Source organism: Lonchura striata, chromosome 2 (assembly GCF_050655825.1).
Source record: "Lonchura striata isolate lonStrDom1 chromosome 2, ASM5065582v1, whole genome shotgun sequence".
Lineage (NCBI taxonomy): Eukaryota > Metazoa > Chordata > Aves > Passeriformes > Estrildidae > Lonchura > Lonchura striata.
Window position 1 is genome coordinate 47,495,734 of NC_140704.1, and position 25,443 is coordinate 47,521,176.

General features: G+C 39.2%; 1 protein-coding gene across 8 annotated transcripts in view; it reads right to left on the minus strand.

Moving 5' to 3' along the window:
- The window catches only part of ELMO1 (engulfment and cell motility 1), a 302,881-nt gene that overhangs the window by 56,186 nt on the left and 221,252 nt on the right, over window positions 1–25,443 (minus strand). The gene's annotated exons all lie outside the window — the stretch shown is intronic.

A 25,443-nucleotide genomic window follows, 5' to 3' on the forward strand; every position in this document is an offset into this window, starting at 1 on the left:
AATTTAATCAGTTCATGATACTCGGATTATGCAGTTTAGGACATAATATATGGTAGGGATTTAATTCTTTAAAATCTCTAGAATCTAATTAAATTTTAATTAAACGTTATGTCTGAAAAATCAAGGGTTCAGCCAGATGTGATTAGAAATACCCTGAAAGCAGCTGCTTATAAAATTGTAATACTGAAATACTCTCACAATTACTTGGTAGGGAGGGAGATAACAAAGTGCGCATATGCACATCTGTATGTGTGGCCATACTTTTGTGAAATGAGAGAATATTTAAGCCCCCTGCCATGAGAATTCTGATCATATTATTTACACATCCTTCAAAAAAAAAAAAATCACATAACCTGGTAAATAGGAAGTTAGACAATTGGAGAAGAACATAAGATACCATACTGTGAACTGTATTTAAAATAAAATATTTTCAACTATTTCTATTATAAATCTCTTTTCATTATAGTCCTATCAGTACCTTTGATAAAAGTAATTTAACTGGGTGAAGCAGAACTGGAAACAGTACTTAGAATTATTATTTGAAACACATTAATTTAGCCTGCCTACTGGCTTTATTCATGACTGCTACTTGAACTTTGACTAAAACCAAAAATATGTATTTTTTCTCTCAGAAGTGTTATGAAGAGTTACCTCCACCCAGATTTCTCTCAGGCTTCAACCAATTACAGGGAACACAAAAATAAGTTATGCCTGTGTGAAAATTCCACACCCCTTGGCCTTGAAATTTCAAGCATGCCAAGTTCCACTATGAAAATTAAGATAATGATTTTTCCATTTCCAATTAGTTCTTCAAAAAGAAGTAGTGTGAAAAATAAAGGAGAAGGGAGATGATCTCTGCTGTCAAAGATGTGAGGTCTGCTGACTGCAGCAGGAAGACCTGAATGCTAAAGTTGAGCTCCATTCATTTGGCTTCCCATAGAAGCCAGAACACAATAATCAGCTAAATTGTCTCAGCTCATGATTTAAATAGAGCTTCACCTATCTGAAATCCTGGTCCTGGTAGTTAAAGCCCTCTAGAAGTTAGGACCTGGCTTCTGATAACAGACAAATCTAAAAGACCTCCTATGCCTCAGAACGAATACCATCAAGAGATGAAGTGAGGCCAGAGGACACTGACTGCAGTCATCCATCTGGAGAGGTTACTGAAAACAGCAGGTTTTTCAGGATGTCCTAAAAATTAATGTACCAGCACCTCAATGCTTTGAAAAATAAGCTGCACTCTAAAGAAAGAGGAAAAGAAAAACCGAAATAAATGCCTGGTCACCTGTTGACCTCTCCATGCAGCAGCACAGACGAAAGCCTTTGTGACTTATGTATGGCTATATAATTTACTGTTTGAGGAGTTCTGCAATCATTACACTTAGAATGGAAAAAAAAAAAAACAAAACTGAGTTGCACATTTTCCTGTGAACAAAGGGACAAAAGTTTTCTGCACCTTGGGGATAATTTACAGTGGTTACCAGCCACGTTAAAATTCCTATTAGATGCTTCTCACCTGAATTTTTTATTAATGACATTTCCTGAGGCCCTATATTGCTGTCCAAATACATTTTTCCCACTGCTTTTCCTATGCTTTCAGTCTTTAATTGAATGCCTTCAAGTCACTATCTTCTTATAGAAAAAAAATGCCTCCTTGCAAGCCTTCAAATGCTGCACCCAGGATAAAAATAAGTAGAGCAGCTGAACATACCTATCAAATCCATGACATGCAAATTTAAACAAACCTAAACTTAAGCAGACAAACAAATGCATACCAATCTGTGTGAAACACTCATTGGATTGTTCAGATGGTGCCTTTACTCTGCAGAATATTGCCTCCCAGACTTCAGACAGAAAAAGGAAAGCTATTAAAAATTCAAAAGAATTATAGGTTTGTTTTTCCCAGCTGATGAATTTGTTGAAAAAGTGACCTTTTAGCTCAGTTTCCCAGAGCTGTGAACATTTTTTCATGCTTTTGATATATGTGACAATTTAAAGTAAGTTATACACAGTAGGTGTTTCTAGAAATATTAAAATCTCAGAGCTTGTTTTGGACAGCCATTTGAAAACAGACTGGTAAAGTAAAAGGAGACATTGCTAATTTCTCCCCTAGAAAGGCACTCTAACTTTTTTCCTAATTATATATCACTATCAACATCAGACTTTCTAAGAGATAATGACATTAAACTGGTTTCATATTGGTTTCAATATTAAATATCTTCAGTAATTCCTTTCTTTCATGTCATGTTTCCAGTACAAGTGCCTAGACAAACTGTGTAGCAAACTATTTTGAAACAAGCAGAAGACATTTGTCTTAGTTTAGATAAGCTTTCTCAAAAACCTGTTTACCTTGGCAGTAATTTTCAGTGAGACAAACTATCACGCTGAGTCCTACAGGCTTATATTCACCTATTGAACTGCAAAGAGCGTTAGTATTAATAGAGGCCACATATGTACATTTCCCTCAATATATCACAACAGCACCGCTATCAGGAAGAGAAAGAAAGGCCATCATGAAGGAATCCTTTTTTTGCACACATTCCTTGCAGGTCAGAATCTATAGAGGAATGCTAAGAGTTTAAAGATAGATGCATAAAGACTTTGCTTGACTTTCTGGAGCATCCAGAGAAAGCCAGCTTCTGAGCATGATTTGTTAATTTCCCAAATTTGATATAAAAACCCCTTTTGAAACAGAAAGAAACTGTAGGATGCCACTTCTAGTTGCATAATCTTGTCCATGAGATTCTATATCAAATACCCAGAAGACTTAACAGCAGACACCATATTTGCCTTTTGTGTACTTTCCAAATAACTTGATGTATCAGGCATTGTGTCTAAAAATTTTCTTTTTTTTTTTTTTTTTTTGAAGAAAGAAATGTTTCTCCTCTTTGGGATTTTGCTAGGATTCAACTGAAGATTTGTATCTCTGTGTTTTCCTTATGTATATAAAAAAAGACTAAAAACTATGTGAAAAAGAGGTCAACCCACATCAATGTTTCTGTCATTCATTATACAGATTTAGGACAAGAGCACACTACATACAAGAAATGTAGGTCAAAGGCTCATCACTGCACATGCTAACAAAATAAACCATAATCATGTTCCATTTACATAGTTTAATCTTCTTTCTTTCAGAAAAAAAAAAAGACCCAAATAGGGGCAAGAGTCAGTCTGGGATTTTAATCTGCACAATTAAGTAATTTATTATGCAGCACTGTGGCAGCATGGAGTACTTTAGGGAAGGAATTAAGTTTTAAATAATGGGACTCAGCAATATCCAAAATGTGTGCTTTTTACATTGGCATGAAAAAGGAGTAAGATTTCTCCTTGCTGATGATATGCAGGATACTGCACTCTGTAAAACAATCTGGTGAATATGAAGCCAAACAAAAAAAGAGCTTTGTTGAAATAATCAACATATAGTAAATATTACCTGCATATTGCAAAATACATATGAAAAATGTTGCTATAATTAAATTTTAAGAAGGCAGTGAAACATGCTTCTTTATTCTCTTATTCTCATTTGTGATTGAGCAAATGGGTATAAAAAGTAAAAATAGCCATTTTTTATCTCCAACCAGGCGAAAGCTCATCTCTCTGCTCTGCTGTTGCTGTGCCCATGGCAACATTTACCAATACATGGGCAGATTAGCGATTAACCTAGGAAAACATTAGCTTACTGTAATGCATGACATGTTTTGACAGAGGGATGAAAACTCACTGGCCCAAGAAAATACAGGAGGATATACAGGTCTGTTGTTAATGTATATTCATGTACAATATTGTACATACATGTAGACTCAGTACACACTGCAATTAAAACATTAATTCATGCAATATGTTTGCTTAAATTATCAATGGATGACATTTGCATATTTTTTAATTTGGCATTTAGATACTCCCTTTAATTGTGAGAGTTTGAGAGGAAATCATACACAATGAATATTATCCCTTCTTTTTCTCTCTTATTTATTCTGGTCTCACAGTCATAAGCTAGGAGCAACTTTCATTACTTGAAAACGGAACATAACCCTGAATAAAAATGAAATTAACTTAAAATCTAATAACTTCTCTGCATTAGCATATGCATACATATTGTGGAGAGGTTCTAAAATTCTTTAGGTAACTACATTGAGCATATAGGTTCATTTCTACCTTTTAATTTTATTCTGTGTTTTTATCCAACATTTTGAGGGCTCCTATCAACCTTACTGTTGTAATTCTGAACAATCTCTGTTATAGCTATTACAATAACATTGCATCCAACACTGGCTGTGTATTGTCAATTAAGATCTATTAGAAAACACAAATTCATCCACAAAAAGAAAAAACAAACAAACAAAAAAACCAAACAAAAAACCAAACCAAAAAACACCTCAGAGAAAGCTGCAAGGTGGTTACCCATGTAAACAGTCCACATCACCAGCCACAGAGTTATGAGAATTAGTACCAAATCAAGCTTTGACTGGCTGCTGGGAATACTTTGATGTTGCTTTCTTTGAACACATAACTCTTCCCCTCTCTTCCCCCAGGTGAGGTTTAAGAAAAAAGACAGCAGTACCAGCACAGCAGAAATGCAACAAACTGTACTTCAAAAGAGAGAGCAAGGAAATGGTAGCTCACAGGTCACCAATGCACAAGGTCATGAGTGGAAGGCAGTGACAACTGGCATCACTCTGCATTATGCTCTTACAGGACGCCCTTCTCCCCTCCCCCGCCTTCTCTAAGCAGACACAAATAGATATTTTATTCCTCTGACAAATCTCTGACATGAGAAATGGTATTTCAAAACAGAGAACGGACTCCGTTTTCAGAGACAGCTTGGAATTAGGTATTTATAGTAAAACAACATATTTATATAAGGAGAGAGAAAAATCTAACAAAAAGCTTGAAATGTATTCAGCACTGGAACCTTTAGCACATCATATTCAGCTCAGTTGGTAGTTTGCATACCTCATCACATGCATCGAGCTGCCAAAGATAAAGAATTCAGCATCTAAACTCACAAAGCTCTGACAAGCTGGTGGCAAAGGGGGTTGACATGGGTACCTCAATGTCAGTGTGAGCCGTGTGGGGCTCAGCTGCAGCCACACACACACACACAGAGGCACAAAGCAGCCTTGTTGGCCTGGAATCATAGAACCTCCTGACCCTCAAAGGTCACTGAGTCCAGCTCCTGGCCTTGCACAGGGCAGCCCAAAGGTCACACCATGTGCCTGAGAACATTGTCCAAACACTTCTTGATCTGTACCTGTATTTGTCAATTAATTGACTTACAAGTCAGAAAGCAAGATTCCTTCTGTCTGTTATTTCAGAATTTTAGTATGGGGAAAGAACAGCTTTGGATGGAACAATGTTACTTCTACAAGATACACATGAGATACCTTACTCAATACCTAAACAACCTTTACAAAATGCAACAGATATGCAGACTATCTAGAAAGGCTGGCATCTAGCTCCTTCAGCCCACCAACACTCTAACTCTGACAGAAGCACCTTCTTGACAATTTCTTATGCCCTACTACTTCCAAACTACCCAATCTACATACACTTTGTATGTTTATACTTTGTATAATAGTTAAAGTAATGCCAATTGTCAAAAAAAAAAAATCTAGGTCTGTTGCACAGCCCTGTTTTCTCACATTCTCCTATAAAAGATTCTTGGTCTATCTTGGGAAAAATCCCTTCTCATTTGGCAACTCTCATTTTTTTTTCCCAAAATCAAGATAGAATCATGTCAAGACTGAAATTTATGTAAGCACATAATTCTTGATTTATAATTTTTGTTGACTGAACTTTCTTCTCCTGTAATCATTTAAAACTCAGGCAGAAGCAGGACTGATGAACAAACTTAGGCCTCAATCCAGGTAAGCACTCAAAAGCCCTGAAAGAAGGAACTCTGCTGAAAATCAGGGGCCAGCTTTCTTGCCCTGGACTTCATAGCCAGTTCATGGGAACTGAAACACAGCCTGCACCACTCAAAGTCCTCAAAATGAACAAAAATATTCAAAAAATCCCAAGATGCAGCCATCTATTTCAACTGGTCTGGATACCTACTTATTAATTCTTTTGCCATTTTAGTTATGTAGTTGTAATTAGATGATCTTTAAGGTCCCTTCCTAAAACTATTCTCTGATTCTGTGTGTGTGTAACATAAAAAAATCAAAACCAAGAAAGCCCAAAACCTGAACAACTGCAAAATCAAACAAATCAAACAAAAAACTCCAAAGCTACCAAATGGGACAAAATGACCACCAAAAGCTGGACCCAGTAATTCTGTGCCAAATCCCTGATGCAGATGTAGCACAGAAACACTTTCGTTGTCTGGGTTGATTGTGTAACTACACAGAAATTACACAGAAAAGCAGCAGAAAAATGCCCTCAAATGGCGTATGCTGTATCTGCCCCTGGAGATGCACAGCTCTGTTACAGAGGAGCCCTTGGAGCAAACCTGCACCACAGGCAAACATTTTTATGGAACTTAGGATATGAAGTCTTTCTAAGCTGTTCCTTTAAAAAGCAATTCTAGATATTATGCCTGTAAATCAACATTTTTGTTTATGAGACAGTGGTTGCACTAGCTAACTCTACTGTCTGAAAATCATAATCCTGAGATTTAGACTGCACTCAAATGGGTCATACATACCCAAAACCTAATCACGATAATTTTAAGTGTTTGCCTATTTGGCTGGTATTTATTTATAAGTCACTTCCAGCTGCTGGAGATTTTTGGCAGAGCCACCATTTGCACGTAAAGCCAGTTCTACTCCTAGCACCAGTTCTACACCTCAATTCTAACCTCAGCCTGTTACTACTCATCATGTACCAAATCTGTATTGTCTCCTCATAAACTTTTCCTGCCCTTCAAGCTCCCACGATGATTTCTGGGACCACTCTCTATAAAACACTCTCTGAGCTCTCTTAAGTTACCTGATACAGACTAAGACAGGTTCTTGCTGGTGTTTCAAATGCATATACACAGCATTCTTTATCGTTGCTCTTTGCTCTTGTTTGTTTATTTTTTATTGTTTTGGCAGGTTTTTCTTTCAAATGATTTCTTTTGGGCTCTTAATCTTCATCTCCACTTGCCAAAGAAGAATGGTGAACAAGGCACACAGCTCTCAGCAGGAGCAGCAGCAACACTCAGAACCAGAAGAACAGCAAAACTGACAGCTGTGCTTTTCTGCACTGAGCACAGTGGGTAAATCAATACCCCGGCAGCCCTGCTGCCATCTGTGGAGTTTCTGGAGCAGACTGGTTATTTATAGAAACTTGTTTGCACAAAGCCAATATTTACCTGTCGGGGCTGTCAAAATTTGCAATCCATCTTTGCTGTTACCCTGCTGTTTTTCATGTCAATAGCGGAATTTTCCAAAAGAAAATACTATAATGTTTCCCCCCTAATAAACGTTCCTTTCCTGCAAGGGTTGGTTACGTTAATTGTTGCAGCAGGAATGCATCTGGTTTCCATAGGGCCTTGGGGATCCTCCAGAATGCAGGAAAACTATGGGGATGTCAAACCTAAAGAGCCCATTTTTCTGTCTTGTTCCAGCAGCAGCAGCATGGCATTTCTCTGCCAAGGCCTAACTGAGATTTAATGTTAAAAAAACCCCAACAATCATTCATTCCCACTCTGCAAACTGAAAAGGTTTTCTTTTGGAATGTTTAGCTGCTGCTGCTGTTACTGTTGCAACCATAACCATTATTTTCAAGCAGTCAAGAAGTTTTAATGTAAACTTTCAGTGTATTTGCCTTTAACAGTGAACTCAGATTCTAAGGCAAGAATGTGATGTATGGGCAATCTCAGTCCTGGCTCCTTGTAGACTGACGTTTCCATCACCAACCTACAGGCATGTCCGAAGGAGACGAGAAGGAGGAACAGACTTCTGGTTTCTGTACAAATTTCTTCCGGTCAGACTGGACTGCAGTGCCAGGCAGAGTGAAGTACTGGGGATGGATTCTGCCAGTACCTTTGGGTGGCTGTTTAAAGGCTGTCACTAACTAGGACTGACCTCACAGAGATTTCAGTTGTCAGTTTTCTGAAAATAAAGGGTTCTTTGAAATCAAAAACCTATAGAAAATGGCAGTCAAACGCAGCATCATAAATCTGTATAATTTTCCATCTTATTGAAAGAGTGTATCTGCTGCTGTGAATCACTGAGAGGCTCAGGGTGCAAAGCCAGCTCTTGAGAGCACCTGAAATTTAATTCTAAATGAGATACCATCACCCACTGGGTCAGCACCCAGCCATATCACTGCCCACCAATCTGTGCATCCTTGCAGGACAGGGCTGGAGAAAGCAGGGCAGGACTTAAAGTAGAGCAGGGCTTAAAGTAGGGCCAGTTGAGGCATTCTTCAATAAATGGTTTAGAGAATTAAGGATTAAATTATTCTGTCAGATGAGGAATGGATTCTGTGATCTGTACAGCAAACAGCAGTGGAAATAGGACAGTACTTAAATACATGCCAGGCTGGAAGCCATCTGAAAGATATGGGGAACAGGTGAATAAGGACACTAAAGAGATGCAGAAAATCTTTTTGATTTGCTTCTGTTTGTTGTAATATTAATTACTGAGCCTTATGACAAACAGCTTCCTAGCCTTTAGCTAAGAAACGGTGTAGAGACAGAAAATGGAACAGGGAAATTTCTCATTCTTGTTTTCTCCACTGAGACTCACAAAAAAGTTCCTCTTTTATATAATATGGTTTCAGATGGCTTTTGAATATTATTTAAAGAGCATGTCAAAGCCACAACAAAGTAATTCTTCCTCTCAGCTAAGGTCCACGAACTCCCCCCAGGGCAAGTATTAAAGAGCCTGCAGGAAAACTGCTTGTTAGACAAATGGAGCCACAGATGTTACTTTTATCTGATGTACAAAGCACGGATGTTACATACAAGGCACAGATACCCAATTACGAAAAGTACCATTTTTAAAACAGATTTTTCTCCAAAACAAAAATCTCATAGATTTTTCTTTCTTTTTTTTTTTTTTTTTTCCCTTTTGGCCGGGTGTGTGTGTGAGAGAGTTTTTTAGTCTGGTCTCCTCCACTAGTAATTGGCATTAAAATTTTTGAGAGCTGATAATGCTCAGGACCTCACAAATTCAATCTCCTGTTGACAAATGCTCTTGTCATATGTGCACTATATCCACAACTGCATAATTCTGTTCCTTAACATAAGCATCTGAAGCACAGTATGGAACCTCCAGGGCTCAGAGTTCTCCTGCACTCAGATTTATCCATAGCCAAAACATGGTACTTTTCATTGCACTTCATTATTATCCAAGTTTTATGTTTGTAATATCAATGCTTCTATTGTGCTTTGCCAGACGTAATCTAGCAACCACTGTGCTATTGCTCCATGTTGATTAGATAAATGTTTGTTCTATCCTGCCAGAAAGCAAACAGTGCCCTATCCCAAGTCTTTGCTTTTGTTAAGCTTTGACAGGTCACACAGCAATAAGAACATTCCATCAAAAGAAGAGCAGTCTCAAAGAAAGGGTAATGGGAAAACAGTGGCTGAATCTAAGTACCAGACTGGAGCTCACAATGTCCATGAATATCCAGAAATTCTCATTAACTACAGATAGCACAATATTAGCAATGTGGACTACTTGACTAAATGTTAGTTAAAACCTTGACAAGCACCAGAGTCTGAAGCTTCATTTCTCACTTTAAATACAAAAAAAAAAAAAAAAAAGCTCATCCCTTTAATTTATGCACTGTACTAACATTTAGATTGCGTGTATCCAATAGCTGAACTGCTACAAGTACCTTTGTATGACTTTGGACACATAATTTAATCCTTCCATGTGTTCATTATCCTCTTGTTCATACTCCCCAGCACTGAAGACTGGCAACTACCACATCTAAGAAAATAAAACTAATGCTACAGGTAGTATAAGTATCTCTTGTGCATATGTTGCTGCCACTCAAGGATTAAACCACTGCCACTTTGGGCTACAAGATCCAGGAGGACAAGTGAAAATTTTGGGTACTTCTGCTTTCCCCTGAATTACCTAAGAACTTAATCAAAGAAATGTAATTTTCAGATACTATTTCATTTAAGAAATGAAAACCTGAGATAAGCAATTGCTTTGATTTATACTATGGCAATAATACAGGCACTTAGTTCTCCAAGGGGATCCATGGCTTAAAGGGCATTGGGAAATGTTGTGTCCTGAAGCATGCAGCAAGACAGATGGAACAGGAGTTTAATGGGTCCACTGCTCCAGTGCCTATTACTGAATTCCAGGAATGGGACCAGGATGACCCAAGTGATCCTTTTCAGTTCAGTGTTCATTAGTCTTTCCCTCATAAATTTGATTTGTAAGAAAAAAAAAGGAAAAAATCTGATTTCAGCCCTTGGCATACTTGTGTGATTAGGGTAATGAGGAAGAGACCATTCTACAAAGCAGTTCATGGATTCTTTGTCTCTTTCAGATTTCAGAATAGAGCTGGTTTCAAACTCCCAGCTGGCAAAGAGGGGACTTCTCACCATAAGTATTCTGCTTAATCTGGGGACTTCTCAATCAAGCACAGATGAAGTAGTGACATGATTACAGGCCTTGGTCAAGTGCTGCAATGCAAGATGATTTATACTAATCAGCATTCTCTAGAATCAGTGCAAAACAAATCCAACACAACTACAGACCTTGAAAGAAGTCTTAGCCCACCACTCTTTCTTTTGTCTGAAAATACCATCTTGACAGATCTTAGCCAAGTAATCATTTACATGTAGTGCACAACACATCCTGGCCATCAGAAACATCAGTGGCATCTGTTAAACACTGTGTGTAAATTCCCTTTTGGTGTTCACAGGTTGGTTTTGACCATATGGAAAACTTAACATTTCTCAAATTTCAGTGCAGTGGTGCTCCCTATACCTCTAGAGATTTCCAAGTTGTCAGAAGCCATCCACTGTTACCCATGACAAAAAAACCCTTTCTGTCTCTGCTCTATGGAACATCGAAATGAAATGCTTATGTTAAGAGAGATGTGCAAGGCTTCTGATTTGTGAAGATATCAATTACTATGCAGGGGCTATTTTAAATCAAGCTTAAACAGCAATTTACAAACAATTTAGAGGGCTAAAGAAGAAGAAAAAAAAAAAAGATGTGAGAAGTGGGTTTCGCTGGCTCCACTTAGCTTCTGGGGCAATGTGGCATAGAAACCAGATACTTTCTTGATGTGATATCATGATGGCAACTTCTTTTTCTCCCTCAAGTCTATTTTGATGCCTCAAAGCAAAGTACGAGCCTCCATTTGGCCACTGTGTGTTATCTGCACAATAACATGTTAGAAAGAAGGATGTGGGAAAAGACAGAGAGAGAAAGACAAAGACAGACAAAGAGAAAGAAAGAGAGCGAGAGAAGAGAGCGAGAGAAGAGAGCGAGAGAAGAGAGCGAGAGAAGAGAGCGAGAGAAGAGAAAGAGAGAAGAGAAAGAGAGAAGAGAAAGAGAGAAGAGAAAGAGAGAAGAGAAAGAGAGAAGAGAAAGAGAGAAGAGAAAGAGAGAAGAGAAAGAGAGAAGAGAAAGAGAAGAGAAAGAGAAGAGAAAGAGAGAGAGAAAGAGAGAGAGAAAGAGAGAGAGAAAGAGAGAGAGAAAGAGAGAGAGAAAGAGAGAGAGAAAGAGAGAGAGAGAGAGAGAAAGAGAGAGAGAAAGAGAGAGAGAAAGAGAGAGAGAAAGAGAGAGAGAAAGAGAGAGAGAAAGAGAGAGAGAAAGAGAGAGAGAAAGAGAGAGAGAAAGAGAGAGAGAAAGAGAGAGAGAAAGAGAGAGAGAGAGAGAGAGAGAGAGAGAAAGAGAGAGAGAGAGAAAGAGAGAGAGAGAGAAAGAGAGAGAGAGAGAAAGAGAGAGAGAGAGAAAGAGAGAGAGAGAGAAAGAGAGAGAGAGAGAGAGAGAGAGAGAAAGAGAGAGAGAGAAAGAGAGAGAGAGAGAAAGAGAGAGAGAGAGAAAGAGAGAGAGAGAGAAAGAGAGAGAGAGAGAAAGAGAGAGAGAGAGAAAGAGAGGAAATTTACTGCAGTCAAAATTCTCAGAATAATGGGGTGACTTTGGACCAGATCTCAGTCTGTCTCTCATACTGGATTAAAAAGCCAGGTTTTGGACCCCAAACTGGTACTATTTGTAGACACTAATATATTTAAAATATTAAATAACCTGGTTTGAGACCTTTTAAAAATATAATACATAGGAATTAGAACAGGCATTTGTTTCAGTCTGCCTGCCCTGTATCAAATTCCATATGGCCATATGGTTTAATGCCTCACATTCACCTACAGCAAAAAAGGCTCTGCCTTACTGGCCAAATGTGAGCCATGCCTATGACTCCAAAAGGGAATTAAAACCATTCCTCACATCACAAACCACATCCATGACAGTTCTATCAGAACACAAGCCTTTGTGCTCACAAACTTGATCAGGGTCTTTAAGATCCCCTCACTAGCAGAGTTTTTACTGTCTCTGCATTGGCATGGATGGGCTGAGAGAGGCCAGACACTGGAGCCTCCTTTATTCTGCAAGGAGTGCAGAATGTAAGACGTATAAGGCAGCATATAAGCCTGGAGAATGGAGAGGGTGTTTTTAATTAATCCAACATAAATAAAATTGCCTGAAAACATAGTGAGGAATAGAGGCTCAGCCTTCTGTAGGTCAAACCCAAAGGCTACATTTGTACCCTGGGACAACTTCATTATCCTCAGCTGAGCTGCACAAGGGATTACTTTAACCCTCAGAAAAGGGTCAAGAGAAACTGGGAGAGAAACAGAACAATCCATTAATAAGAGCTATAAAAATACATGTCCGTAGAGTTTACTTCAAATTCTTCCTTACAGCTGCTGTTTTTAGTGTAAGCAGGTACATATTGTAACATAACAATTTCTATTCTGCTCCATCTGTTGTTGTCAGAGCCCTTTCTTCTATTATATATTCTCAATAGATTTTAATTTAAATAATTTATATTCTCAAACCCTAAGACACTGAAAACCCTAAGAGAAGCCTGAAGTACTGAGGTTTGTTCACCTGTCTACTTGAAATTTTTTTTTTGCTTCATTTTAACTAATTCTAAAAATGTATCTGTAAGCCAAAGAACATTTTTTTTAATGAAGCTAATTGTTTCAGCTGTGGGCTGCAAGCAGTGTTCCTATTCCAGAAGGAGAACACTGTCAGATTCTAAATGTGACTGTGTACCTTAGGTGTAAAATTGTGCAGTAGCTCATAATTGTATAGGCTGCCACTACAAAGCTAGAAAAAGAAAAAAAGGGTGGAAAGACAAAGCATTAACAGCAGAAACAGCCTAGGACTCAGCATTTTTTAAGATAAAGGACATATTTTTGGTAGCTATTTATATTTCTGATCTTTCCTTCCTTTAAGATGATTGGGTTTTGGTCAGCATGGTGAAGATGCCACACTGTCTTTTATCTATTTTGATGAACTAAAGCATCCCCATGTAAATATAAGCACTGGAAAATGTAAATGATGCAGAAGTTACTCAAATACTTTTTCCAATACCAGCACTTGTAGAAACAAGGTGGAAAACACCCCTGTAATAGATACCTAATTGAAGGTGTCCAAAACTACATGGCCTGTTCTCTCTTCTTCCCTCTCTCTCCTTTCATTGAGGGTTCCCTCATTCTTTCCTCACCAATAAGCCAACTTGCTCTTCTTCCCATCACACAGCAGGCTGCATCTTGCTCCAAGAAAGATGTGCACAGCAGGAGGAGACACTGGGGACACTCCAACCATGTAACAGCCAAGCAGCCCATGACCTGGAACTTTTATTTGATCCAACACATCTCAACAAACAACTGGCATCATTTAAACCTTGTCTAGTTTAAACCTTACAGTGCCCAGCTATAGCCTATCATTTATTCTTATGTTATATAGTATGCTTGCCCAAATTTTAGCTCTTTCAGACCCAAATTTGGCTCTAACAGTGGTAAAATTGAGTTTTGAAGAAAGACAGCCCTCATTTGGATGCAGTTGACAGAACACTAGAAACAATTTTGGGGTTATCAGATAGTGTTTCAGGTTTAGCACATAGTGTTGGCTACTCCTGCTTCTCTACAAAACCACTTGTGTTAAAGGAAATTTCTTATCTCCTGTAAGAAACTAGAATCACAGTATTTTAACTACAAAAGTGTCCTTGGCTAATAAAATGAGTTTACATCTATAAACTTTATTTTGGCTCATTTGCAGGGAAATCTTAAGCCTAAGGGCTCAAGCCTATTTTTGCCTGCTCTGAACCATAGCATTGAATCTTCAGTACCCTTTACACCTGCAATATCTCAGTAAGTAAGGACAGTGCTACTGCTCAAGGGTGGCAGAGGCAGAAAGCCAAGGACCAAGAGTCGAGTTCCCTTGTGTGGTTCAAAGAGGTACATCACATCTGTGGTGTATGGAAGGACTGAAGCAGACTGTGTCAGTTTGATGTAGTCAGGATTTTGCTGAATAGTTTCTGGCTGTTATTCTGCTCTGGTAAAATTCAGAGCAACCTTACTTCACTTTTCCAGAGCTTTAGAGACAAGTCCTTTTACTAGCTTTTCTAGTTTTAAGTATGTATACTGAAGATTTCCAGAAGAGATGTATCAAATTAGCCTGTATGGAATAGGAAACTTGCCCACTAGTGTCAGGTATGTCTGCTGCTTGCTCCTGCTTGGAGTGTAGCTTCTAAATGATCAATTTGACCAACAGAGAATTTATTATGCCTCTCCAGCTTCAAGTTGAAGCAAAACTGAGTGTCTCCTGATGTCAATGGAAAGCTAATAGATGGCCTCTACAAACATCTTCAGACTGACTCCTGACACTTGCACTACTGAAAACAGGACCACTTTATAGCATCATACTGTTACTTTTGCTTCTCAAGTCCTTTATGTTAGGACTGACTTTCTAAAATAAACTAGAAAGGAATGTAAGGTGCTATAATTTAGTATTTTAAAAGAGAAGCCATCTAATTCTGAAAGTTCATTAGCAGCTTCTGGATGAAGAAGAGGCTGCAGGGAAACATGCCTGAGAATTGGCTCCCCTTCTTGTTCTCCTAATAGCAACCTAGAACATTTACAGTAGGGTATCTGCATGGAGGTGTTATAGCCAGATCACGCTGATATTTGCATGAAATTTTGGTGGTTACCATGAGATGTCCTCTCCTATTTATCCCGTGGCAAGACAAGCTATATTAAAGCAAAGCCCTGGGGGAGGCAGTGGACTGCCAGATCAGAAAGTGAACAGCCTGTACAGGAAAGCTCTTTTTCGTGATGCTAACTGAAGCTTTGACAGAGGTGAGGTTTCTAAGCAGGAATGATTTTCATCATCACAGAAGTAAGGCCACCCTCAAAAAGCCCAAATAAAAGAATGACATCTGAGCCTTACACTGAAACCAACTAATAGATCAGCCTAACTCTTTTAAAAGAAAATTCAACAAAATCTAACCACTTGCTGGTTAAGCCAGTTTCTATTGAAAGACCAGTGACTCCAGTGTGGCTTTTGATGAGAGGAACACAACCAACTGCAGGGGGTTGGCTTATCATCTTTAGAAATTGGTGGTTAAAGATCCTGAAGTACCACAGGATTAAGAGCAGAGCAGACAGAATCTCAGGTGATCAAAATCCTGCTGTCAAACACACATAGTTTAATATTCCTTTCTACCAGCCCCAAAAACACACATAAAATAGTGGAAATCTGCTCTTTTTCTTTCTTTTCAAACTCATACTTCTCTTTGGTATTTTCAGAATTGAGCTTTATTTTGTTTTACAGCCTTGTTTCACTTAAACGTTTGTCAGTATGGCGCATGTATTAAACTACTCTTTTTTTGCCTATTAAGTCTACCTAGAATCACATGAAAAATCAAAATTAACCTGCAAATATAGAGATCTTAATCTTCTGCAGAAATTTACATTTCCAGTGAAGATCCTATGAGTTGTATTAGTAAAAACTCTTGCAGGAGTACAGAGCAAACTAAAAGGTGATGCCTTCCCAGATTATTTATAACATCTATACACACAGAGACAACTATTCTTCTTTTTGCATGAGTAATGGTAAGCATCCTACTTATCTCCTCCTACTACATAAATCTGGATTTCCCATTAATTTCTAATTGGTTGCATGCATACTAATATCATATTGAAAAAACCCTCCTGTCTGCAAGACTAAGGGACTCGGCTTTCCTAAGAAACCTCTTACACTTTTCAAAGTAGCTCAAATCATGCTTGGGTAGCACTTGCATATTGGAGTAATACCACTGAAATCCATATAATGGCTTCTGTGACTAATTCTGCTCAGCACAACAGAGAGATCAAAAATTTGTTATTAAGCAACCCATTCTTAGACATAAATTAAATGTGCTTTGGTTAATTATGTCCTCTCTTTCTCATGTACACAGGGAAAAAATTAAAGAAACAGAGAATTGAATTGTAAAAACTGCAAATAAAACCTTTATTTTAAAATATATATAGAGTAACTAAGCAGTATCCTTCCTGCCTGTAACATCAAGACTTGTGCCAATATACTGCAGAGTTAAAATAAATGTAAAACATTACAGCCAGAATTGAAGAGCTATGCATTCACAGCAGGGCTTGATTGTCAACCTATCATGATCTAAAACACACACATCTACTTCTGCTGAGTCAATATGGTTTTAAAAATAATGGATTTGATTTTTTTCTAAAAAAAAGGTTCCCTATATCTTCAGGGCTCTTAAGGTTAGCATGGACTATTTATAGGCATCAACGAAAAAGAGGAAACCTTACTTTGCTCTCCTACTGTTTGCCTACTGTTTGATAAGAGTAGCTTGCAGGTTTTCTGCAAAATCTCTGTCATCTCTTGACAAAACTGGAATTACCAACAGGGGACAATTGCATGGCAGCAAGATAAATCAGTGACATTACAGAATGACTTGAAAGGATGAAACAATTTGATTGACTGTGCTGCTGGACTGTAGCAGCCAACCTGGCTACAAGTATGCACTTTCTGTTCCTTTCTCCCTTGCATTCCAAGAGCAAAGCAAGTAACAAGCTGGTGGAACACTCTTTTTTGTGTATCAGTAATCAAAATTGTTACTTGTTTTGCGACTGACTCCCAGAGAGCTCTCCAAGATCTTTAATTTTCTTTAGGGGGAGATACCTTTTGACTGACTTCATGGTCAGTTCGACCACTTCAGCCCAGGAGGAATTCAACCCCTTAATTCTGCGGACCAGCCTAAAAATGATGCGAGTTCTAGCCCTTGTTTCAACATGGCCAAGGTTTTGCTTTCTGGAGTGGTGGTCTTTTAAAGCAGCTCCGGGAGTTTGTACCCTGACCATCATCATGTAAATGATGAATAATGCTGACGTGACAGGAATTGTGAAGCAGGACTGTCGCCCTGTATTTTTGAGAGTTTTAAAGTTCTTCTAAAAGTTCCTATGCCTTCTGATATTTACATATTTCAACAGAGTGTCCTCACACACTGTTCATTTAAATAATGATTGTTTTGCATTCTTCTTTGTGGGTGGAGAGAATTGATGGACTGTTGGTTTGACCAGTGTGGTTGGAGAGGTGGCAATTTCACCCTCCAATCCACTGTCACTTTTGCTATTCTATATATAGTGAAGTCAGAAAATAAAGTTTGCTTTTTTTGGTTATTTTTCTTTCCTTTTGCATATAGCCTGCTTCTGGGAGTTATTTTGTGTCACAGTGTGACACAGGACCACTGTGCTCTGTCCCAAAAGTGACCCAACCTGCCGCGTTCACTTTTTATGGGTGCTCTGTGGCACTGGTGACACATAGATGCTCCAAATGGGCTGTGGTATCAGGGATGCACAATACCTCTGCTAGGTTAAATGGTTTGCCAGCAGCAAAGATGCAGAGGCATTGATGAGAACACCAGATTGAGGGCATGATCTGAACAGATCTGGATTCAAGCCCCGGTGTCTGCCTGTGCAGGAGATCATGATGAGATGTGCACATTTCTTCACGATCACAAGAACCACGCTCTGTGATTATCTGTTGCAAACTGCAATAACCTCTGGGATTTTGGTGCAATAAAACCTTTAAATCATAGTTCAGGAAAACATCTAGAACAATCAGCAAGTGAGCTCTGGTGTTTAAGTTGAAAGTCACAGAATTAGCTGGGGGACTTTCCTATACTTTTCACATCACGAATCTGTCATTCATCTCTCTGACTGAAGAAACATCAAATTTCATTCAATTACTAGTACTCAATAACAGTTAACAAAATTAGAAATGTGCCTCTTTTATCCTTTGTTGAAACCTGACAGAAAATCCTTTAAAAAACAAAAAAGGGGACACAATCCAGCAATTGTTTATCTTACCAGGTCAGTGATAAACTTTAATGGTCAGAACTCTATGCCTGAAACACTTGATATTAACTCCACCAGGGACATTCTTAGTCAAAGTTTCTTGCTTATACCTTAAATTTGTGTATTAAAAATTCAAAGCCTTGAAATTCACTGGGCTAGAACCTTTAGCAACAAAAATTGTTATTGGGATGGGTGCAAAGTTCATTCTGGAGTAGATGCCCATGACTGTAGAATGATGAAAATCCTGCATGCAGAGGTGAACTGATACATAATTTCATGCATGAAAAACCAGAACTTATTTTAAGACTCATTTTTACCTTTTCAGTACAATGAAAATGACCATAATTTCACTTGCCATTGAAAATGGAACTTATGACATTCTAAACATAATGGCAAAACACTGTTTTGCTGTTTGAGATAGGGTGGTAATTTTAATAGGGGATTTTAAAAGATAAGCTGGGAAGTGAGAACAGAGGAATTTACTTGTGAAACTGCTGTAAAAAGACTTTCCACTCTTCTTTTAAATATTTAACTGGGTTATAGTAGCATTTAAAGGCAGAAAAGTTCAAGACCAGCTATTAACATATAAATGTATAACCCAGCCCCTCAGTGCAGTTACCAAACATCAGAGGTGTTCCTAACTCAAGCCTTTGTTTATTTACTACTACATGCACCAAAGCAACTGGTCCTGTAAAACTGAGAGGTTTCACAGACATTCTATGTCTCTTTGCAGCTGTAGCTATTCCTAAGCATGACCCTGAGAGTTTGAACAGACAACAAGTCTCATAACAGGAAGGCTCCCCTTTCTGAAATATGAGAGGAGCTTCTGTTGGCCAAGTGGCTTAATTCCAGCCTCCAAAGGAGAGTTTGGGGAGGGAGAGAGCAGAGGGTCCCTTGTGAGGGCACTGTGGGGATCAGGAGAGAAGGCTGGTTGATCCACTGCCCTACCCTTCCCTGTGGCTAGGGCCATAGATATGTTTTAACCCCCTGTGTTAAACACAGGAACTGAAAGGTAGTTTCCTTGCAGGACAAGGACCTTCCATACACAATGTTCCTCAGCACCATGCTGAATTATCTGATGCGGAGGTGATAACCTTGTGATGCTGCCAAAAACTGGGACACGCTTCCCTTGTAGGGCATTCAAAGCCTAAGCTCCAGCACATTCTGGCACATCCCGGCTGGCTGAAGACCAACAGCTCTGCTAAGGCTGGGTGTGCTGAGGCAAGGGAGCAACACAGCAAAAGGCACACCTTGACTCTGCTGTGCTGATTATCCATCCACATGGAGGAAGGACAAGCTCTGCAAAGGCTTTCTGGTGCTTTCATGCAGGACAGCAGGAAATACAAGCAGACAAGCACAGCTGCATTTCTTGATCTGCAGATACCTTCTCACCAGTCTTGCAGGAAGTGTCTACTGGAGCTGGGATAAATCTATGATAACTTTGCCAGAAAAAAGATGGAAACTGGGAAAGACACCACACCTGGAAGAGGAGCTGCAAAGTTACAATGAAATAACACCATCCTTTGCAGTGGCTTCTCTTAGGCACCAGACAGAAACCTCAGTCTGAAGTTAGAACCTTATTAACTTTCATGGCAAAGCACTTGCAAAGCTATATTTGTAGTGATCTAGAAAATCTATTTTTTGTTTATGTTTTTTTTGTAGGAATCTAGAAAATCTATTTTTGTTTATGTTTTCAAATCTGTTTAACTAACTTGATGAAGCTAACAAATAAAGAAACATTCTGCAGCTATCCTGAAAGTCTTCCCTTTGCTTCCAAGATCTGTGGGTTCATGTCTTTCAGAAATGTGAACTCATTCCAATCTTTTCACAATTTCCCCCACTTTTTTTTAATATATCCAATTCTTTCTCACAGGTGCTGGAGTACAGTAACAGCTTTGATCTTACTAGAGATAACTGTATGTGGGTAGATTCTTTTTCTTGAAATGCAGACTGGGAGTGGATCCAGAGGTCAAGCCAGAAGGTTACCTATATTTGAAAACCACACTTACAGAAAATACCTTTGTGTGGCTTCTAATATGCCTCTGGATGTGAGTCTTGAAATACCGAGTTTGAATGTTGCTCTCTGTATCACGACGTTCCAAGTCTTAAGAAAACTGAAGTTCAAAGAGAAGGGAAGACTAAGAGAGTTGGGTTTGTAGCTATGGAACAAGCACTTTCTTTGCCACATCAAAAACTCTGATAAAAGCATATTATTTGATGTATTAATTTGACAGTGGGCTAGCATTAGTAAGAAGATCTCATTTTTCACCCCATTACAAGATTGCTTTTGTGCATTACAGAGGAGTTTAAAACACCCAAGATAGAGCTAATCAAAGTTCTAGTTTAAATGAAGGTCATGCATGTCTTCTGAGACATGCTTTTTTGAAACCACTTAATTCCTAGGTAGCAAAACGTGTAGAATTCTGTGAAATCCACAAAAAACAGATCTGTGCTCTGCAGACTTTTGAAAATGCTGGCAGTTTATTGCAACATGTATGGATTCTGCAAGTTACCAAAACCAAGGATGCATAACTGAATTAATATTTTAATATTCAAAGTGAATGTCATGACCCTTACTGTACTGAAACTTTAATTTGGGTGAGGTATGTATGCAGATGACGCTACACTGAGAAGTGTAAGTATGGAAAACAAAACACTTTCAAGTTACAAAGCCTCTGATAAAGAACTAAAAATTTAATTTCTCTGACACAAAGTCAATGCTTCTTCCCTTCATAATGCTTCTCCTCACAGAGGCATGTGTGTAAGAGGGACTGTAGTTCCTAATGATGGGGAATGTGGGATGTATGAGCATCTTCTTAACAGATGCTCCAAGAGAAGGAAGTACCAACAATACGATCTCAAGAGAAAGGAAGTTAATAAAAACTTCTGCTTGTGGCCATCAGTCCTGCCATCCCCATTTTTCTTTTTTGAAGAAGCAACAGGTGGAAGGGGGGGTATGATTTCATTAAAGTTTTTGGGAAGATATCAAGTCAAAATGTAGAGACAATATACAGTTTTTTCCTTTTACATTTTTGCATTGGAGAACAGTGAAAAGCAGTGGTTTGTAGCCGTAGGTTTTTGAAGAGATAAAATAAGTGAGATCCATAAGAGCAGCACACTAGGATGGGGAAAGATATGCATCCAGGAGCCTGTGCTGGGCTGAAATCTAGCTTCAAATGATAATATCCTTGAGGTAGTGGCACACGATTCCTCTTTACAAGAGTAATCCTGAACTCCTGCCAAAAATCCCTCTATATGCCACTTAGTGCTTCAAGACAAGAAGGATAATGACAGGTCTGTAAAATCTGCTGGAATTGACAGTTCTTATTGTTCTGAAAAGTTTTCGTGACGCACAGGAATTTTCAGATTAGCACTGCACAATGCTGAACAAAACGGGTGTCAAGCAAATCAGTGGGCTTTTCACAATTCACAAGTCTATGTTTTACTGCTGTTCCATTTTTATTCTGTGCTTGGTGTTGCTTTGTGGTGTGCATGTGCCATTGGAGATGGCACATTGGAGTGCGCATGCACTGAACAGGGAGTGAGAGTCTTCCATGGCATGATCCATGTAAACCAAGGCTTAGCATGGAGAAACATTTCCTTAAAAAGTGAGGTTCTTTTTCAGACACAAAAATTAAGGAACTGTTTATATTCGTGTGGCTAGTCTTACTTGGAGTTACAACTGTCTTCAGCTCATTTGGAGGTGAACATATCAAGCCACATTTTTTACACCTGTGTGTAAAAATTTATGCCAACTCATTTGAATAATGGGGTGAAAACCATATACAACAGAGGCAAAACTGAAGACTGGTGGCTCTAGCATCTCTTTATCTAGAACAGGAATGTCTACCAGGGCTTTTGTAACTGAAGGAGTGTTAAAATCCAGGGAAATAATTAAATATTCAAATTTAGTATCTCTCAACACATATAAAGCTCAATTCAGAATTTCTGCTCTACGCTTCTAGTATAGACTGACATATGGGTATGAGGCTCTGCAAGCAGATAAAAGATAACCCATTAAGGTAAAAGCCCATAGAAACAAAACAAAACCTCTGGAATGCCTATTCCATTTCAATTTTCAATTTACCATCACTGAGGCAAATAGAAAGAAAAAAAATAACCTGCTGCCTTTTGTGAAAATCTCACTCTTCCAAGAAAAGACTGAAGATCAGATCAATGCCTGGTGGCTTCTCGTGTAAGTCAATGGAGCTATGCCAATTTGGTCTGGCACCAAGCATTTTATAAGACATATGAGCCCATCAAACCAAGTGTTTTCCAATGCAACCAATTAAAGCTACCCCAAGATAGCATTTTTTTCAGCTTCTGCATCCTCCCAACTGCTGCCAGCATGCCACAGCTCTCACTGAAGCCTACTCACTCCTCTGTTGCTGGAACTCTTATAGCCGGGAATCTGAAATGCCTCTCCCACATAAATCATCCTCAAGTACTAACGACCAGCAACAGTTCTCTGCACCATCAGGTCAAAAATCTAAGCAAGCATGGCTTTGACTGCAACCTGAGTTTTTCCACCTCAGGCACCACTGGGGTTTGAAGCCCTCAGACACACTGATCCAGTGCTTAGTTGTTATAGGCTGTCTCTCTCCCTCCCTTCCCAGCCCCCTTCTTCTATCTGCTAATGCACAGGGATAGACAAGCAAAAAATACCTTCAAACAAGGATATGGGAGAGAGAGAGGAATTCCATCACATACAGTTTTTGCCTAACACTGGTGACCAAACTTGAGAGGTTTATGTTGTTTGAACTATATCCCTAGAGTGCTAGCAAGAATTAAAATATCATATTAAGAGTTGTAGTCACCTTAAAAGGCAAAGTTTTCCTATGCTTTCACAACAGCAATCGTAAAATAAAGGAAAAGGTAGTAGGTATGGAATTAAAAATGCTCAAAGATGCAATTAAGCTTCATTTTGATGCCCAAAGGTGTTCAAAATGACCAGCCCGGAGCCAGGAACAACCTGTGCCCAGGTGTGCAAGGGTCTAAGCTTTCTCAATGATTTTTATGGAATATTTTAGCGTAGATCAAAGCATCCACCTTCAAGATGGGGAGTGCATCTTTGCACTCTGCCTAGACTTCTGTACTCAATGGGATTTTCAGCTACACCAGTGCTAAGTAAATACAAATGAATGATACAAGACCCTGGGGAAGGTGATATAGCAGCAAAATACCTTCCTCATTGAAAAAAAAAATATATTCATTCTTGTCACTTTCATCACTGGTGAACAAAAAATAAATACGGCAATAAGAGCTAACAGTTATCTCTTTTTTGCATGTCTTAGAAAAATGCTTTTTTTTTCTAAGCCCAGTGTCATAGGATGCCTGGGGCCATCATTTCAATAAAAGGTGACCCAAACACCCCTGGGAAACACAGGGAAGAATGACTTATATCTGTGTCTTCAGAAAAAGCAATAAGTCAAGCTTAATAAGGGGTCCTTACCGCATTTGTTATACATCGGGTTAAACACTCAAAACCACACAGAGGAGTAGTATTACACACACCAATAGACACTCTCCCTGTATTGATGCACTGAATCCTATGTTTGGTATTTTAAAAAAAATTATATTGATCCAGCAGTTCTTCAAAACACTGACAATTTTTTTTTTTCGGCGTCACCCCTGAGGCAATGCTGATTCCTTTAACTGGAGGGATAAGCTCCATGTAAACACCTTCCTGCCACAACTTCCACAGCAAAAGCAAAGCTGACCAGTTAAACCAAATCTAAAAAAATTTACACCCTCAGTCTGAGATTTCTAGGCAGCAATGTGACTTCTCAGCAGTTCCTAATGCTGAAAAATGAAGCTATGTGTTAAGTTCTAAGATGAACACAAGACACCAAAAATTACTCCTTAAAATGCAGCCAGAGTCATACAATGTTTGCACCTAGTTTTGTTACTATAAAATACCTGATACACTTGACAAGCTCAGGCACAGGGTGAAAAAACAAAAACTTTTTTTTCTAAATATTTTTTTTTCTATGTCTGCCATTTCTCCTATGGATTTTCACAAACCAGATAAGATGACTACAGTCTCCGAGAGGGTTAAGCAGAGACAACCATGAGCTCCATGCAGCAAAGCTCCCTGTCATGATAAAACATGAACAATGCTGAGCTGAATCTGTGGCTGGTGTAACTGAAGTAACCCCAGACGGTTGCAGAGGGACAGATTTGCACACACACTTCCCTCCCCTTTCTAAATATACTGTTTCTGCTTTACAGAATCAAAAGCAGAGTCCCAACAGGCAAAGAAATCAACTTCTAACATATGCCCCACAATGGTGAAAAAGGAAACTTCACACTTTTCATGTACTCACAGGTTTCATAAACAAAGAGGAAAGCTTCTGAATCAAACATAGTTTAAAAAGCCTTCTAAGAAGAAACCAATTGGAAAAAGCAGAAAAGGTACAGGAGGGATAGGAAAAGCAATGACTTTTTTTGTGTTGTACAATGAGCAACTCGTGTTCTTTTGGCTCAGGGTCTGAAGTGACATTTGACAAACCACTGTAATAACATACCTGTTATTATTATACCAACACCAGAAATACTGGTGACTTCATGCGGACACCTCAGACTTTTGTGCCTGCAATATTCTGCTCCATGTGGTTCGCTTTTCTTTTCAAACACAGGGGTGATCCGAAATACCCCGAAGGACACAGCATCCTTCCACAGACTAACCTTAATTAGGCTAAAACATCACCCAAGGCAATGCAAACAGCTAACTAGTTTGTCCGACGCCTGAGACCATTTGGAAGAACACATCTCGCTACAAGCGAAACACAACCGAGGAATCCTTCGGGATATTTACAGCTGCTACTAATTTGCTTTTGCCATTCCTCGACACCATCAATCGCTCCACGCCCGGGCTGGAATAGCAGGATAAAGTACACGGCTTTACTTACAGAGATCTCGTAGCTCCATCGTTCCCGATGACAAATTCACCTCCCACACGGCAGCGAGCGAATGACTTAGTGCTGCCCGTGGCGGGCGGCCCCGCGCTGCGGGGCAGCGGCGGATGCTGCGCGGCGAGGCTGCGCTCCCGGCGCGGCCATGGGAGAGGCGCTGCCCCGCGGCCGCGCAGCGCCGCGCCGAGCGCCCGGCCCAGCCCCGCTTATGTGCCGGGCGCCCGCCGGGCTCCCATTGGCACG